Source organism: Aulostomus chinensis, chromosome 6 (assembly GCF_037954235.1).
Source record: "Aulostomus chinensis isolate RoL2024-O1b breed Wild chromosome 6, RoL_Achi_v1.0, whole genome shotgun sequence".
NCBI classification, from domain to species: domain Eukaryota; kingdom Metazoa; phylum Chordata; class Actinopteri; order Syngnathiformes; family Aulostomidae; genus Aulostomus; species Aulostomus chinensis.
In genome coordinates, this window is record NC_141325.1 from 13,483,451 (window position 1) to 13,495,967 (window position 12,517).

Genomic DNA, 12,517 nt, shown 5'->3' on the forward strand with positions numbered 1-12,517 from the left:
AGTGTCCTCTCTGCATTTGCAGGGACAGAGAGGTAAATAAATTGCAACAATAAAATCTTGTTGAATGTAGTGCAGATTTTTGGGGGGGGGGGGGGGGTGTCACCATGGTGAGCGAGAAATGATGTGAACTTAAGCTGAAAAAGAGGACTTTTAGGTGCTGACCACATTATCACACTATCATAGTAACTAAAGTTGACAGCTAGAAGAGCAGCGGCAGAGATAACTGCTGCAAGGCGTGACACGAGAGCAAGGGTTGGAGACTAAAACAGATTCAAGCTGCATCTTCCTCGTCGGAGTTATCAAACTTGTTCCCTTTATACAATTATATTGAAGCCACAGGATTTATTTGTCCTCTAAGTGCAGTTATTTTATATTTTTTAAACATGTTATATCAGTTGGTGTCAAAAGAGTTTAATTCAGGGAGCAAATTATATCTCGTGGCCACAGATGGACTAAATTTAGGGGACACGTTAGTCCCGTGGTAAAATCTCTCTTGCGGCTCCTCGTGCGCACATTTTCACTTCTCAATTTGGCAAATGTCTTTTTTTTTTAATTGTTTTCTCTTCTCCTGTATGTTCTGCAGGACTTTTCTATTATTTTGGTCTTTTTTCCATCAGTTGGTTGGCAACGAGAAGCAAACATTCATTGTTAGAGCAAGGTTTCCCCCCACTAATGACTTGGCAGTGACACTACATTACTTTCATCTATGTCTCTGTGTGGATGGCTGTTCACACACACACACACACACACACACACACACACACTTTCTCTCTCACAGCTGATGCCTCTATAAGACTGAAATCACAGGCACAAAATCCTCTTCATTTGACTTGTGTTTGAGCATTAGCTGATCAGGTTATCCTCAGTTCCTGTTGCACAAATCTCTGCTGACCTCACTCAGACATCCGTTGTCACACACACACACACACACACACACACACACACACACACACACACACACACACACACACACTCAAAATTTCACTCCAACCAGCTGCTATTATGGTGTATTGACCTGTTTCCTCTCGTCTCCTCTCAAGCCAGGAAACAGCCTGAAACAAACCACAAATATTTCATCCTCACATTCTCTCCTGTAATATTGGTATTAGAGAAAGGAAATGGACCTTTCGGGCGCATAGGAAATGGTTTGTTTTACGATGGCGGTCTCGTTTTTCAGGTCAAAGAGTGATTGTGGTAAAAACATAGAAAATAGTATCGCATTGTGTGTTGAAAACTGTTAATGGGGTGTTGGTACAAATGAGAAAAATAGGAACAAAATCTAAAATTCTCTCTTAAATTACAACAGCAACAATAAACAATTAAAGACAACTGGTGTTCTGGAAGAGTTCTTCTTCAACTTAAGCTTGTTCAAACTGCACGTGTGGGATTTTATTCAGCTTTTTCTGATTTGACATCTTTCATTTTCCCAAACTGACAATGTAGCTGAAATAAAAAGTTAAATTATACCTCGGCTACCCATATCGTGACTAAAACATTCATTTTTAATTTGGAAGGCTCAAATAATTTCACATTTTTTTGAATAGTTGTTTAGCCCGAGAGTGAGGTGAGACAACATGTTTGGATTATTTATGGAGCCGCAGCCAACAGGTAATCATCTTTTCCTAGCAGAAGTGCTCTTTCCCTCCTTTGCTCACACATACCAACACGTTTATAGATTGTTAATTAACATATAGTATCGCCTATATTTAATCCGTGAAAATAATTACAACTTTTTACACAAGATTTGATTAAACATACAATTGCTGAGTGCTTCCAAAACACTTGAATGTGCAAAAATAAATAACAAAACCGGGGATGATATGGAACCGATACGGCCTGTCCTGGTTAGTAGTGAGGCTGCTGCACACTGAATCAAAACCCCACCCTGTTTTATCTGGCCAGCTGCTTAGCATGTGTCAGAAATGTCACTCTCAGGCTCCAAACGGCAACATTGGTGTGGGTGCGCGTGCATGAGGAAGGATGCACGGGTGGTTACAAGTTCCCCTTGTGCCTCTTGTGATGAGTTGAGGCGCACCAAATCTGAATGTTTTGCAGAGTCAAAAGACGACAGGTCGAGCTAGCCTACATCAAAATAAACAAGGTATCTCGTATTTCGCAGTTTGTATGTCAACACGCACATTAAAGAAGAAGTACAAGTACTTTAATGGTGACTTTTTACTAATGTGGCACCTTCAGTTCAGGAGGCTTGACTGAGACAGGCGGAAGAGGGAATTGCAGCAGTCCCAGAGTGCTGTGGTACACGCTGTAACTTTCCTGGCGAGTAACAACTGGGCACCGTGACGTCCTGGAGTCATCATGACATGGACAACCAAATGCTGCACAGATAATCTGTTGCTTTAAAATTGCACTTAATGCAAATGTCATGAGTTACATAGTCAAAAAATTGAGAGGAGACTTAAATGGACTACAGGAATTGATTGATAAGAGAGCTCAATAAACTCAAAGCCAGCACAAGTGTCAGACTTGTTGATGGATATTACAGGACTTGTGTTTACATCACAGGGACCTGCACATTTAAAAAAGTTACTTCAGTTTACCATGGCTGATACATACTCACTTGATCAGTCAAGTGGGTCAGACCGATAACACCATGAACTCCAGGTGCACCTCCCCTCCCTCACTGTCTGCACGTGTAATGCAGAAGCAAACGTTCTGCTCCGTTTCCCCTCATCTTCCTTCTTGTTGGCAGAGCTCAGGCTGTTGGAATGTGAGGCGTTTGCCTGTAGTCAGCATATTCCTGCTGGAAGGGGGGATTCTAACTGGATCTGTTTTCAATTACAGCCGGGTCTCTGCTGGCCTTTGATCGGAGTCTGAGCTCCCTGAGGAAGAGACAAGCTGGCCTGATTCAGCTGAGTCCCCGGAGGAGTGAGGAGGCTCTCAGGCTCTCAGGCTGGACTTGCTCTCAATCCCTGGGGGAAAATCATAGGATCACCGTCTCAGTCCCGCCCGCACCATCACTGTCGCAGGAACAGCGTAAACTTATACGGTTGCATTGTGAATACTTGCTTCGCTTATTTTTTTCTTTTTTTTTTTAATCAAAACTATTTGGCAAGATGAACCCTTCATATTTTGGGGCGGATTAGTCGTGTTGATGGAAACAGGAACTACAATATTTCTTTTCACACTTTGGTAGAAGGACCAGACCCATCCCAAATTTGAGCCTTCACGCAAAATCCAAATATCATCAGGTTGGCGATCCTCACTCACATTCTTTCTGCTGGGAGGGGGGGGGGGGGGGGGGGGGGGTTGAGAACCCATCCATCACTGCTTGCAGCTTTAATTAGAGTCCGGGCACCAAAGAGCCGGGGTCAAAAGGTCACCTTGTTGGAGGTATTCGTTCTCTAAATTCTTTCTAGTTGTAAATTGTAAACACCCAGTTAGAGTCAGGCAAAGGATGGGGATGGGATAAGTGGTGGGACTGGTTCGTACTGTGGTAAAATTACAGGTGGAAGTCAATGCGATGATGTCCTCTGAAGTAATGGCAACACTCCTACTACATCCTACTTGCTAATTTAACACAAGTTTCCTTTTCTCTTAGAAATATTCAATAATATTAACATCGACCACTTGTATTCTACATTCCTCAGCATTGTCAGCGCTACATGAGTAAGTGGAACGTCCGGTCAACGAGGTTATCCGCTGACGTTAAAGATTTGACGGTTGCTGACGACGTCAAATATGTTCCTCTTTTCTAAAAACACGTCATATCAGTGTGCTTCCCTCTAATGACGTCACTCTCGGTAGAACGCTTCGTGTGTTGAAATACTAAATATACCTTTTTAAAAAGAAACTGAAAAAACCAGGTTGTTATGACAGCCATGTTGTTGTTGAGTGCAGTATGTGCTACTACGTGTGTGTGTATATGTGTGTGTGTGTGTGTGTGTAATGCTTAAATGTAATTAAGTCTAACGCGCGTGTCACTCCCAAAGGGTTTTGAGTGCTGCTCACCACTTCACTGTACTCCCATAGGTGTGAAGCTTTCAGTCAAGAAAAAAAAAACGCACCGTGAATGTACCAGCAGATGTGAGCGAAAAGAGCTGAATCATGTCTCTTTTTCTTTTTTTTTACTCTGTTCAAATATTCGTTTTCTTTCACAACCCGGCATCACAATCATGACTTGGTTTCACAGGGACAGTGATTAGACAAACACGTGGGCTTGCTCAACAGCTCCCATGAGATCATCCACTGACCTCAGCGCAGCGGGACCCTGCCCATTCCCGGGGCGAGGTTCATCGCACGGACATGCTACACCCTCCTAATAATACATTATTTTAGCTTCACTTAACATCGGATGTGTCTAGAATGTTGCACTTTAAAATGAGAGCTTGTGTTGGTGGATGAACTCTAAAAATAAGAGGACTAAAAACAATATATATTATCATTAGGTTCCTATGGTATTGGAAAACTTCCTGCCATGGGAATACGTGACTTTTTTTTTCCCCATCTAAAATATCTATTCAAAGAACAATTCATTTCCTTATTTCTGAATCACTTCACTTTTTTTGTTTCAACAACAGAAAAACTATAGACTGTGAATAATGACACAAAAATGACCACTGTGACATCATCCTTTAGCTCGTGGACATTATGAAGCTGTAGGTTGGCGTGTTGTTGAAACTAGCAATTTGAGATGATTAAACTCATCGAATGTTTCATTTTCTCATTTGCCGTGTTTGCAATATTTAGATATCAATATGAAAAAAAACACACCAGTTGTCGGAATATGACACTGTCATGTACGGTAAAGATTGTTTTCTGATGATATTAAAGGGATAATTCAACCAAAATTAAGAAGTCAGTAATCGTCTGATCGCTCAATGCCGATGGAACGGCAGGTAAAGTTTTTTTAGTCCACAAAATAGTGCTGTCTCCCAAACTGTTAAAGTGAATGGAGACCAATTATCTTGTGCAAAAACAACAAAAAAAGGCCAAAACCAAAAAGAAAAGATAATGAAAACTGAAAATGCCCCCATACTGTTTGTCCAAAGTAAACCAATTGTCCTGATGCCAAACATGCCAAGATTTTCCCAAAAACGTCACTTTTATAAACAATGCAACGTTTTTGTTGTTGTTGTTGTTTTACAGCCAGAGGAGTTGCCCCCTGTTGGCAATTAGAAATAATGCGGGGTTATTTGCTATTTCCCGTGCTTCTATACCAGATGTCTATCAGATGTGCCGTGTACATTCGTGAATCCAGACGTTCAGGGTGACTGCCTGAATGACACCTTCCATAAGGCCGAAGTTTCAGGCCCTGAGATATCTGGTGAGAATCCAGAGACGGCCGTCAGTTCTGGGACAATCCCGGCTGTCCTCTGCCAGATTATCTGTGTACGGGCCAGATTTGGTCCAGATGTGGACGTAGCATACCAATAATTTGGTCGTACAGTTATCACCGGACCATTTGTGGTCAGAACAGGCCCATTTCTGTTTGATTCAACAATCCTGCTGTATATGAGCTGGATTTAAAACGTGGGACCAGGCGTATACGGGGTCAGTAAAACACAAACACCTCGTAACCTTGACTTCTGATCGCATCAAAGCACAGTTTTTCAGACTCTTCCTAGTTTCTCTGGTTAAATTCAGGGAAGCCCTGTGAGCATTTGCCTCGTACTACTCAATTAAACTCTGTCTTCATGCAGCTTAAAAATTTAGTTTCATGCTTGTTGTTGTTGTTGTTGTTGTTGCTGTTGTCATTCAACAGCAAGGCACCATGGGAATGTTTGTATTTTATTCAAGAAGCGAGCAGAGGACATGCCGAGTGTCCTGTACCTGGCAGAACGTTCAGGAATGTGGGAGCAATCTGCATTCTTTAGTCCCGGTTTTTGTTTTTACAGCCCTCCCTCACACAGGAAGCTCTCTCCGGTGGGGCCTCATTCATGTTGTCTGAAAAATGCTGACTCCCCCCCCCCACCCCCACCCCCACACAGACACACACACACACACACACACACACACACACACACACACACACACACACACACACACACCACTCTGGCCGCTCTCCAAGATACACACAAACATACGCACACATTCATGTTGTGTTCTTTTTTGGGGGTCTTTGTGAGGCAACACACATTCTCCCCTCCCCCACCCCCCCCCACCCCCCATCAGAGAGTTTCATTTATAGCTGTAATTACAATAAACAAGTGGGAGCAATCAGGGGAAAGGGCCCCTTCCCCTGCCCGAACAACAAGTTTATCACTGAGGGCCACTCACACACACAGGCCTTTCCATAGTTTCATGTATTTCTAATAACCTCTATGGAGTTTCTTACCAAAGTCGTCTATTCTGGAGACGATACGCGATGGTGCTCGAGAAAAAAACAAAGAAGTTCTACATGCTTGTTGAACTTTCTGCACAAAGTCCTGCAAAACCTAAAAATGTTCATCTCCAAGTGAATCCGTCTGGCTGGTGGAAGCACGTAGAGCCTCTGCTATCTTTGAATGCTTGGTTGTTGTCATCCTGACAACAAAAGCAAAAGGATAGAACATCTGTGCTCACTTGGCCCTCGCACAGCCTCTTAAATTGAAGAGTTTCTCGTATTTTCTATTGAGAGGTCACATTATGGTCATTGTGTAAAATCAAAGCACGCGGACACGTACACACTTCTGCTACAGATTTGAAGTCAAACAGACGTTTACTTAAATCACTGTTTGAGGTTATTTTTTATATACAATCATTCATTTTCTGGAGATGAAACCTAACATTAAACACTGACCCAGAAATCTGTCTTCAACCAGTATGGAGACACAGTTGTAGAATCCAGTTTCTCATGCTGTCCATGATTTACTTGTCATAAGTCTGAGCTGTGTCTCACACACAAACACACACACACACACACACACACACACACACATACATCCTTGTACTTATATCTTTGTGAGAACTGTCATTGACATAATACATTCCCTAGCCCCTCACCCTAAACCTAACCACCTCAACTGACTGCCTCACCCTAACCTTGACCCTAAACCTAACCAGAACCTCATTCTAACCTCGACCGTAAAACCAAGTCTTGACCTTCAAACGGCCCTTTGAAGATGTGAGGACCGGCTAAAATGTCCTCACTTTCCAAAAATGTCCTCACTCTGTTGGTTAAATGCGTATTCTAGTCCTCAAAATGTAGCAAGTACAGGAACACACGCACACACACACACACACACACGCACACGCATACACGCACACACTCATATTTCATATTCCTCATTGTTTACAAACTGACAAGTTTGCAGATTATTAAAATCAAACATTAGCACGTGTGTGTTCCAAGTGGACGAAGAGGAAACCTGTGGTTCGGATATTTCGATGTTTAATCACTGTCAATATTCTTACCTCTGACAGCCAAGCAAAATTCCTCATGCGTTCCATTCCTTCTCCATGATAATGACCAAATGGGAAGAAAATGCATCAGATGGGACTGGGCAGGGTTTCATGGGAGTATATCATCAGAATGGACATCTGGTGCGGGACGCCTGAGTCTGATCCCACAGTGGGTGAATCTAGTAACTGCCTTGGATGTGCAGATGCCAAGTCAATAGAGTAGCAAATGTGGGAGTTGGCTACACGTGTCAGATGCTGAGGGAGGCATTCCGATGTGTATTGTTCATTTAAAACTGACAAAAACCTAACGTGTCCCGTTTTTTTCCCCCTGTTGTCGTTTAATAAGGAACTACCGTAGAATACTTAAATATCATTGACCTGCCTCTATAGTGAAAAGACATAAATATTTCTTGTATCAAAGCTAATAGCGATAAGCGGAGGTCACCAGTGATCGCAGATATGTGCGCTGCAGAACTTCTCCCATTCTGTTATATTGGGGTGTACCTCAAGGTGCTGTTTTTGGCTCAGCTCTGTTTTTCCATGCTCACGCTGCCTCTTGGCTATGTTATTCTGAGGAAGGATATCTTGTACCATTTTACGCTTTATTTTGCCAACCTCCGAAACCCTCGACTTATCTTAGAACTTGCCTATCTATGTCTTAAGACTCATTTGTTACCTTAATCTTGTTAGCTATTTCGGTGCCGGTCTCGATGATCTTTCAAAAATACTGCCATCTTGGAGTAACAGGGGAAAACAAACCCACGTCAAAATGTTGTTGTTTTTTTTTCCTCTTGCTAAATGTGCTCACTAAAGTTAAGTAAATTTTGTATGTCGCTGACCTAAAAAGGAGCATTTGCTTCTATCTTTTCTCAGCGTGATTATTGGTCAGTGCGGCCTCCAGACAGATAAATGCTAAAAACTGTATATTGTCAAAGTGTGTTAGTGATATTGAGGTTTGATCGGTATCTCTGAGTTTCTGACTACAAAGTCTGACCAGGGTGGCCTATGGGGAACACTGATTCGAATATTCCAATCCTCACTCAATGTAACTCTTCTTTAAAAACGTCTTCTTTAAACTCCTTGTGCTCCTGCAGGCTTTTGGAAATGTTTGGTATGCATTTTTAACCTCAATCTGTTTTGCATGAAAAATAGAAAAGATGTCTGTTTGTCTAGCACATTCCCTCACATCAGACGCTGGGATCGTTCATCACCTCAAGAAACACATAATGAGATAAGATCTTTTCCTTGTCTTTCTTTTATTTACGATCGAAGCAGAATCCGTTACAGAAGCAGGATGGAGACAGGAGACTCTGCAAAAAACAAAAACAAACAAACAAACAAACAACAAAACATAGAAAAGCCTGTCGATGCGCCTAATCCTCTCAATACCGAATAAGAACCGAACAAAAGAACCCAGTTTAGCAGCAGGTAAGACAGCACCAGATACCGATGACGCCACGTAGCAGACTGCATCATTTCCACAACAGTTCTTTCTCCTAAAAGGCAACCGCTGAGGTTTTAAACACTAACATGTCAGATTCTGGAACGCGTCGCAGTATTTTACACGTGTTGATTAGCTTTTATGAATAAACTAAATGACATGTACATGGTAGTTCAAGTGCAATCCCTCGAATAGTTCATTATACCAAGGCGGCGAGAGAGAGAGAGAGAGAGAGAGAGAGAGAGAGAGAGAGAGAGAGAGAGAGAGAAAAGATTCTTGGGAGCTGAAATGTGGTTTTTGTAAAATACAACTGGGGGTTCAAGTGATTCAATTAACCATCGAGGATTTTCTGTGTGAAACCTCATTAAACTAAATGAGCCAAAACCACTTTGTCTCCGGTATGCTCGTCTTGCAGGGCGCTTCAACCCTCCGTGCCCCACAATTACCAAGCTTTAAATTACAATGATCACTCTGAGATCGAATACCCCAGCACAAGGACTCATCTCGACTAATTTTCTCGCACAGGAACCTCAAAAAAAATTGTTTTATCTATTTATAAACCGTATGAGCTCACTGTGTAATTTTGAATATTTTATCAGATGACCCCGTGACAGCGTGGCATCGCAGACAGCTGATGTCATGATAATTTCTGCTCTGACCTGAGCGTCGGACATGTGACTGTTTCCTGACAGACGCCAGCGAGCCATTTTCTCTGCATTAGTTTCCTCTTTTCGTGGCAGTAGTTTTACTCATGCTCATGTAACCTATCGTGACCTCAGCGTTACCAGGCAACCATTTTTAGTGATTAGCTTTCTGGTCAAGAACTAAACGGGCGACAGTACCAATTACAACATCGGTACGCAGCTTTTCATTCATCGTAAGTCTAATAATCCTCAGGTCTTTTCATAATAAACAAGTTAGGAACCTCACGCGTAGTTCTTCCAAAGTGACCTCTGCTGAATCCAGTGCAAAAAACAGAATCAAATTAAACAATCTAAGTTTGAAAAAAAGAAGCTATTTTCATGTTGTATGGATCTGCTTCAAACCGTTCTGTTCCCGGGCCAGCGCCACACCCCACTTAACGTATCCTGCTAATAAAGCTGGGTCTGATGATTGAAACCACTCATGTAATATTTTTTAACAATATGTTTAATTCATTTATCCTTCATTTGCGAACCAGGATTTTGACAAAACTGAAAGATAACACATTATTAAACATGTGACCGTAGTAAACTGGAGAAGCTTTAAGTCTCCATGCAAAACATTCCAGTGAAAGGAACCGCCAGAATATTTGATCAAATCCACTTTGCTCTTTTTCTTTTCAGTACTCACACACTTTCACAGCCTGTTTTTGTCCACCAAAAGAAAAAAACTATTAGCCTCTCATGACGTGGAAAGCAAGACTTGCAATCTGTAAGTGATTTTCAGGCAATAAATAGATTTGGCTTGCTGCTGTTTGTGAATAGTCTTTATTTATTCTCTCAGATCAACAACAGTCCTGAGCACAACAGAAAACAGTTGTGGATGCAGTGAGTATGTACGTGTGTGTGTGTGTGTGTGTGTGCACTCACGAATTCATTATTTCATTTCCCCCCAGGCGATGACAGAAAGTTTAAAAGTGTTTTCACCACATAAACATTGTTGGTTTGAAAATTTGGTCTCAGTTTGGCTTCAAATTCAAAGAGTAAATATAGGTGTGGTTTTACATGTTTGCTATGTGTGTGAAGTGTGTGTGAAAGAAGGAATGTGGATCTAAATCTTAAAACATCCTGCCACCCTTCTACAAATCCCCCTCCGCGTCGACTGAGAAAGCTACGCAGCTCCAGCTCCTGCTATTCTTCGCGCTCTAATCTAAGTTTGAGCCTGATTGTGGGCCGGAAATTTGTCCTCAAACATTTCAACTTTAGTGATTTTGCACAAAAGGAACAAATTCAAGTATTCGTTCCGTTCACTGATTCGTTCGTTTCCTCAGTCAGAGACGTCAGGACATCGGTGAGACATAAGACCCGTTTGGATGCCTGAGACGTACTGAGATATTTGCAGTCGTTATTTCCTTTTATTTTTCATTACATGAATAAGTGTGAGAAACGATGTAGTCTTTACAGAACAGAAAGTCAATTCGGCCATTCAAGTACTCACAAATGTGTTTTTCCCTCCTGCTTCACCTCTCTACATTAAGAGCCAGCCACACATGCAATTAGCTTGAAGCTAATGGTGACTGAGGGCTAACAGCAGCTACGGCAACAAGACAAGAAAACACTAAAAAATCAAAAGTTGAAAAAAAAAATATGCATGTTTGCAAAGAAATGCACAAACGCTTTTATTTGAGGTGAAAACAAATAACCGTAACTTCCCTGTAACACTTCCAGGTGACCCCCGCTCACAAAGACGTAACGCAGGAAGGCGGTAATGTCTGTGGGAGCTCAAGACATCCGCTAGTGGTTACTTGAGAGGGGCTGTTTTTGGGTGACATCTGGCTTAAGATGCTCCGCAAAATAATGTGTCCCTGATCTGAACTCCACATTGTGATCCGGGAACATTAAAAGACCAGAGGTGAAGTTGTTCACCGGGACATTACTGACTGTCTCAACAACCTTTATGTTCTTTTCAAATTCAAAAATGCTTTATGCATATTAATCTGATTGACAAGATAGCCGCAAATGTAAAAAAACAACAACAAAAAAAAGAGTACTATGTGTATTATTTAAAATACATACTTTTTGAGTTATTTTATATTTCAACCAGAGGTTCAGATCTAGAGATGAATCTTTCATCATAAAACTCCAAGTTGATTTTTTTTTTGTTTTCCAACAATGACTTTAGAATCTCATGTTTCTGTTTTATTAACAATATATTGTTTGCTTGATTGTGTTTGAAGGTAAACAGGACACTTTTGAGCAAAGGCTTTTATTTAAGCATTTGCTTCATGTCTTTTACTGACAGAGTTGGACTTCCTGTGAAATCAGAGCAACTGTGACCTCGCTCACTCACGTTTGGAATTTGGAATTTTTGTTTTCGGATGTCAGGCAAAGTATTTCCTCCTAAATAATTCGGTAACGTCGGTCCCGAGTTGTGTTGAACATCTGTGAATAAAGGAAGTTGAGTCTGACAAGTGTAGCTTCTGTTGGTGGACGCTGCAGCTTGACATCATTGCGTTAAGTTTGCAACTCGCATGCGATGCCGTCCCTCACCGCTCCTATTAGCTCATTTACCGTCAACAAGCCCATTCAACACACCAGCTGTGGCTGATGGTGTGCAGCCATCTTGGAGGCTAACCATCTTCTGCATTTTTGGATAAACATTTGAGAACATATGAGAGATATTCTTAATGTGGCAGGTCAGGAAGAAGAGTAGCTGCTTTCCTCAGCCGTGCGTGCTGATTCACAGCGGCGCAGAAACGGACTTCGGTGCTTTTCTCAAATTGTTACTCTTCTTCCCTTCTGAGAATCCACAGACTTCTAGAAAAAATTTGCAAACAATGCATTTCCTGTTAAAGGCGGATAAACTCAGAACAGATAATGTGACAAAGTTTTGCATGCACTTGCATTTGATGGAATTAGGATAAGAACAATAGGAGGAAATGAAGAAATTACAATGGAAATGATCGTTTTTCCAACTGGTCCGCCGGTGCCTTGTGTCTCATTTAGAAGAGGAAATTATAGTGATCGAGTAAACTGCCAAAAACTAATTTAACTGGAAGAAATAAGGGAAGATTTAGACACTAATAAATGTTGT